Here is a 7,194-nt window from a genome sequence, read left to right on the forward strand (position 1 = left end):
TGATTAACTTTTCGGAGCGACCCACTAAGACTGCGACATGCCTAATGGCTAAAGTTGATGTGGGATGGCTTTGACATCGCCGTCTAGCCCATGTCAATATGAGATCTTTGCAAAGTCTTCTCAAGGGGGACCATGTCCGTGGACTAACGAATGTTAGTTTTGCTAAAGATCGTGCTTGTAGTGCTTGTATCGAAGGAAAGCTACATGAGAAGGCTCACCCTCCCACGACTATCATTTACTCAAAGAGGCCTTTGGAGCTCCTTCACATGGATCTCTTTGGGCCTCCATCCTTTGATAGTCTTGGAGGTAGGAAGTATTTCTTGGTGATTGTGGATGACTACTCAAGATACACATGGGTGTATTTCTTCAAGAGGAAGAGCGAGACCCAACAAACCGTCATTGACTTTGCAAATGAAGCACAACGTCAACACAATGCAAAGATCTTGACAATAAGAAGTGACAACGGCACCGAGTTCAAGAACTACACCTTGGATGAGTTTCTTAGTGATGAGGGGATCAAGCATCAATATTCCGCACCTTACACCCCTCAACAAAACGGTGTTGTGGAGAGGAAGAACCGGACGTTGATGGATGCGACAAGGACCATGATGGCGGAGTTCAAGTCTCCGTACAACTTTTGGGCCAAAGCCATCAACACCGCGTGTCATGCATCCAATCGGCTCTACCTCCACAAGGGCTTGAACAAGACTCCATATGAGATACTCACCGGTAACAAGCCCAACCTCAAGTACTTTCGGGTGTTCTGGTGTAAGTGTTTCATTCTCAAGAAAGGTGTTCAGTTGTCTAAATTTGAGGCCAGAGCTTATGAGGGCATATTTGTTGGTTATGCTACAAACTCTCATGCTTACCGTGTCCACAATAAATCCACAGGACTTATTGAGGAGACATGTAACGTGGAGTTTGATGAGAATAACGGCTCCCAAGTGGAGCAAAGTGGCACTTGTGATGTAGGTGATGAAATTCCTCCTCAAGCCATAAGAATAATGGGTGTTGGTTTCATCCTACCCATTGAGGAACCCCTTGTGGCCGAAGGAGAAGGACAATGCTCCACTCAAGTGGAGCCATCACCAACCCAAGGCCCACATGCTTCCGAAGAACAACATGAAGGCCCTCGTCCTCAAGAACATGACCAAGGACAAGATCATGCTCAAGACGGTGTTGACACATCAAGTGATGCCCAAGGTCAAGTTCTCTCCTCCGAGCAAGTTCAAGAACAAGAACAAGCTCAAGACGACGCTCAAGATGATCAAGTGACCACTCCTCGTCTCACCCCCGAGGAGGATTTGGAGCGTCGTGCCGCCAAGGTTGCTTCCAAGCTCTCCACCAAGGATCATCTCTTGATGAATGTGCTTGGAAGCTTAAGAAAGGGGGTAAGCACTCCTAGACAATTAGCAAACTATTGTGATCATCACGCGTTTGCCTCTTATATCGAACCCCACAAGGTCTATGAGGCGCTAGAAGATCCGGATTGGCTCAATGCCATGCATGAAGAACTCAACAACTTCGAGCACAACAAAGTGTGGAGATTGGTGCCAAGACCGACGGGGAACCACAATGTCATTGGAACCAAGTGGATATTTAAGAACAAGCAAGATGCCCATGGAATTATCATTCGCAACAAGGCTCGTTTGGTAGCACAAGGCTACTCCCAAGTCGAGGGTATCGACTACGGTGAAACCTTTGCTCCCGTTGCTCGTCTTGAATCCATTCGCATGTTGATTGCATATGCTTCTCATCATAACTTTAAGTTACAACAAATTGATGTGAAGTGTGCTTTTCTTCATGGTCCTATTAATGAATTGGTTTACGTCAAGCAACCCCCCAGGTTCGAGGATCCCTACTTTCCTGATCATGTGTATCAACTCGATAAGGCACTCTATGGCCTTAAACAAGCCCCACGTGCGTGGTATGACCACCTTATCGAGTTGTTACAAGACCGTGGTTTTGAAGTTGGGCTAATCGACCCCACTCTTTTTACTAAGAAGGTCAAAGGGGAGTTGTTTGTGTGCCAATTATATGTTGATGATATTATCTTTGGTTCACCTAACAAAGCTATCAATGAGGAATTTGCCGCTCTCATGACCTCAAAGTTCGAGATGTCTTCCATGGGAGAGTTGAAGTTCTTTCTAGGGTTCAAAGTGAAGCAAAGAAGAGAAGGAACCTTCATCAACCAAGCCAAATACACTCAAGACATGCTCAAGATATTCAAGCTAAGTGACGTCAAGCCGGCTTCTACTCCAATGCCCACCAAGTGCCAACTTGACATAGATCCCAATGGTAAAGCGGTGGATCAAAAGGTATATCGCTCCATGATTGGATCCTTGCTTTACCTTTGTGCATCTAGACTGGATATCATGTTGAGTGTGGGAATTTGTGCACGGTTTCAAGCCGCACCTAAGGAAAGTCACCATGTGGCGGTCAAACGAATCTTTCGATATTTGGCTCATACCCCAAACTTTGGCTTATGGTACCCAAGAGGATCAAACTTCAAGCTTGTAGGGTTCTAGGATTCTGATTGGGCAGGAGACAAAGTGGATAGGAAGTCCACTTCCGTAGGGTGCCAATTCCTTGGTTGCTCTTTGGTAAGTTGGTCTTCCAAAAAGCAAAGTTGTGTGTCTCTCTCATCCACCGAAGCGGAGTATGTAGCGGCCGGTAGTTGTTGTGCACAACTCCTATGGATGAGGCAAACTTTAAAGGATTACGGTGTCACTTGTGACAAAGTGCCTCTTTGGTGTGACAATGAAAGTTACATCAAGATCTCTCTCAACCCGGTGCAACACTTCAAGACGAAGCATATTGAGATTCTATATCGCTTCATCCGGGATCATATTAGGCGAGGAGAGATCGAGCTCAACTATGTCAACACTCATGATAACCTTGCAGATATTTTCACGAAGCCCTTGGATGAAGCAAGATTTTGCGAGTTAAGGCATGAGCTAAATATCATTGATTCGAGCAATGTGGCTTGAACCCTTGCACACCCCACCACGCTCAATTTGTTGTCTAGTTTAGGTGTAGGCATGGACATAGGGGGAGTGTTGTTCTCTCAATGAACTCTCCCTCCCCCCATTATGCATAAATTGATCAAGTCTTTCACTTTAGCCATTGATGATGGTACTTGTGTTTCAAAGAAGAGTTTTGGTCATGGGCCCAAGGTTAAAATCTTCGCGGCACCATACCTCTTGACTCAAACATAGGTGGCCTCGGCCACCACCCTCTCTTGAAGAGGTGTGTCTTTGTCGTTTGCTGGTGTGCTCTCTTTTCTTGTCGTTTTGTTTTTTTCTTCGAGCTAAGCCATGTTGTTTGGTTGCCGTGGTGTGCTGGGCGGTACTACCGCTGGTGGTGCGCGGTGCTACCGCTTCTAAGCGGTACTACCGCCCCCCAGCGTGGTACTACCGCTGAGGGACGGGACCAGGGGGTTATATCGGGGCAGGGGGAGGTTTCTTCTCCCCCATACCCATTCGCTTCGCCCCCTCTTTCCTCTTCCTCTCTCTAGCCTCAACTCGCCGCGGGAGGGCTCCGACGGATCTCCGTCTCCGGGGTGTCCCTCTCCATTTCCTTCGGTGGAGTCGATCCCCACCTCGTTCTCTTGCCATGGATGCCGGTATTGCCCCCGTTCCTTCTCTCCTTTTGTCTCGTTTTCATATTTTGTTTCTTAGGGGCAATGGTGGTTGCATCTCTAGATTTTTGGCTAAATCTAGGCTTGAGTAGGTTGGAGAAGGCAACTAGACTATCTAGATTAGAGTTTGGTAGGAATATTTTTGAATTTGGCAGGTCGGTAGTGCCAGATCTGACCACGGTAGTAGCAAACTGCTGTTTCCCCGCCTCGAGCGGTACTACCGCTCTCGTTGGAGTGGTACTACCGCTTGACCTCGAGCGGTACTACCGCCCTCTGTGGAACGGTACTACCGCTTGGGCGGTACTGCCGCGGGCATGTCCCGGTACTACTGCTGCCTGCCAAGTTCCATCATGTTCCTGCCTTACCTTGATCCCTTTGTTGTGTTTGTTGGCTTATGCTCGTTCTTTCTGGTTGTTGTGCATGTTCTTGTGTTTGGTTCCAGGTGATGAACATCCTAAGCATCAAGCTCGCCGTGTCAACCCCGGGCGTGCAACGTCAAAGTGCTACCGCACCTCTGATCCAGCAGGTGGTTCCTCTAGCACTCAACCGCCACCAGCAGGTGCATCCACAAGTGCTCCTCCACCACCTCAGCAGTCGAAGAGATCCGCCAACAAGCCAAAGGGAAAGACTGTGACTGAGATGACTGCCAAGGAGTTTTGGGAAAAGCGTCGCCGCAATCCCTATGAGGTGGACCAAGATCCCACTTTGATCAACCGCCCGTTCTGGAACCGCTTTCAATTTGCCATCTATTTTGATGTGATCAAGGCCAAGAAGAATCTCTATGTTGATGTTCGCTCCATCGACACTGATGCCATGGAGAAGGACCCTGAGTACTTTGGCGAAGCCCTTCAGATGTGCACTCAGCTGAACATTCTCAGAATCATGCAGTTCAACAAGGATTTCAATGCAGATTTGGTGGCTCAATTCTTTGCTACCATTCATCTTGGAACGGATGCCGACAGGACTCTGACTTGGATGACCAATGGCAAGTTGCTTTCCGTCAAGTGGAAGGCCTTCATGGAGTTACTTGATGTGGAAGATCGCGGGCTTGAGACTTCAGTCGGTTTCCTCCCTCATCGCAATACTACATCCACTCACAAGCAAGCCCTTTGGCCCTACTGCACTGTGAAGGTTCACCCAGTGACTAAGAAGGAAACCTATGAGTTGTCTACGTATCTGGACATTCTTCATCTTGTCTTCCGTGAGACTCTCTTCCCTCGCATCGGGAATCTGGATATGGTCCACTCATATCTCGTGGACATGCTTCTTTTCTGTCAGCATGAGAAGGAAGCAAACACTGGAGAGAGCCTGGATATTTCTCATGTTATGTGGTCTGAACTTCTCTCTGTCGTTTCTGAGCGCAAGTGCCCGATATATGGTCCATTCATCATGAGGCTCATTGAGAGGGCCTTGGCACAGATCTATCCCAGAGTGATGCTGGAAACTCGAGACTTGGTTTCTCATGAGATCAAGCGTCTGAGGAAGAAGGACAATTAGGGCACCCCAGCGCCTAAACCCGGGGGTCCGTCTGCTGCTGCTGCTGCCATGGAGACCGAGGGTGGGGCTGCCACTAATGATCACGAGGAGGACTTTGGGCCCTCTAGTGCAGAACCTTCATGGGCCAAGAAGCTTAAACGCAAGATGAAGAAGCTTTTCTGCATGGAGTCTCATGGTCAGTACATGACTCATGTGGTGGAGAAGCATGCCAGGGTGCGCCACAAGGAGCTCATGCATCACCTGGGAGCGACAGTTGCCACTGGTTCTGAGGGACATATCACTGAAGAGGAGGAATGGATTCACCAGCATTGCCCTTGGACCGAGTCCGACGCCGAGCAGTTTCTGACCAACGACGGAGATGCAGACGATCACGCTGAGATGTGATGTTCCGCTTGCCATCACCTGGAATCGTAGCTTCGCTCTTTGCCCTTTTGGTGTCTCGATGCTAAAGGGGGAGAGAGTTCAGGGATTTGTGTTGTTGCCGTGCTGCGTGTGTGTCTTTGTGTCGTCTTGTGTTTTCTTGTGTGTTCTCTCGTTGTCTTCGTTTGGTTTGGTTTGGTGCCTGTGAGACCTAAGTTCTAGACATATGGTGTGAGACATATGCTCCCTATCGCTGCCTTATTACTTATGTCTATTTCAGTACTGGAGTATATTATGAGTTGTCCTATTTCATATATCATATGCTTAAAATTGTTGGACTATAAAATATAGGGGGAGTGTTGCTCCGGATGTGTGTGTCTTGCTTTCCAAAGGCTCCACTAACTAGGTGCACACATTCAGGGGGAGCCCGTCTATATTTTATAGTTCTTAGTTTTCTTACTTTTATATCTTTTCCTTGTGCAAATCCCTAGTTGTCATCAATCCACCAAAAAGGGGGAGATTGTTGAGGCATATCTCTCTCAATGTAGTTTTGGTGATTGATGACAACATGTTTGTGGACTAATCGTGTGCTTTGAGTATTTCACAGATTCATCCTTGGCACGAGACGTTTTCTTCCCTTCGGAGTGTCAGTCAAGACGGTGTAGCTCTTTCGTTTCTCTTTTGGTGGACTAGTTGCGTAGAGGGCACCATACTATCAAGAGGGGGTCCGCTGGAGTATTGCTTGGGTGGAATCAACACGTACACATCAGCTTCTCACCCTCAGAGCTCATCCACTTCATTGGAGAGATCTCTTCTCCTTTTGTGTCATGTCTGGGTTCCAGCGGTAGTACCACGCAACCCAGCGGTACTACCATTGAGGAGTCACAAGCGGCAGTACCGCTCCCCAGTGGTAGTACCACCGGTGACTCCACAGCAGTACTACCATTGGCTTGCCTAGCACCACCGCCTCGTCCTCAGCCTCAACGCAGAGATCTTCTCTCTCCTATCTGTGTCCCAGCGGTAGTAGCGCCGAAGGGTCACAAGCGGCAGTACCGCTCCACAACGGTAGTACCGCCCGTGATCCCGCTGTTGTACTACCGCTGGGTTGTCTGGCTCCTACCGCCTCGACTCGAGGGCTCTTTTTCTCGTGTCGGGTTTTGCGGCACTAGTTGCGGAAGTAGAGGCGGTAGTACCGTTTCGGAGCGGTAGTACCGCCCTTACCGCCGCGGTAGTATCGCGCTGGGTCCAGATCCCTGCTGCTCTCCTCTCCGCAGTAGTACCGCTAGCTGAAGCGGCAGTACCGCTGGCTCAGCGGTAGTACCGCCCCTCCTAGCGGTACTACCGCCCTGTGGGGCCTGGTTGGTGGGGCAACGGTTGGATTGTTGCCCCCACTATAAAAGGGGGTCTCCTTCTTCCCCGTTGACTCACCTCTTCCCACTCAAGCTCCATTAATGCTCCAAGCTCCATTTTCGCCCGATCTATCTCTCTAGCCAATCAAACTTGTTGATTTGCTCGGGAGTGGTTGAGAAGGCCCCGATCTACACTTCCACCAAGGGATTTTCGATTCCCCCACTCATCCCTAGCGGATCTTGTTACTCTTGGGTGTTTGAGCACCCTAGACGGTTGAGGTCACCACGGAGCCATAGTCCATTGTGGTGAAGCTTCGTGGTATTGTTGAGAGCCTCCGATTAAGTTGT

Source organism: Triticum dicoccoides, chromosome 5A (genome assembly GCF_002162155.2).
Source record: "Triticum dicoccoides isolate Atlit2015 ecotype Zavitan chromosome 5A, WEW_v2.0, whole genome shotgun sequence".
Lineage (NCBI taxonomy): Eukaryota > Viridiplantae > Streptophyta > Magnoliopsida > Poales > Poaceae > Triticum > Triticum dicoccoides.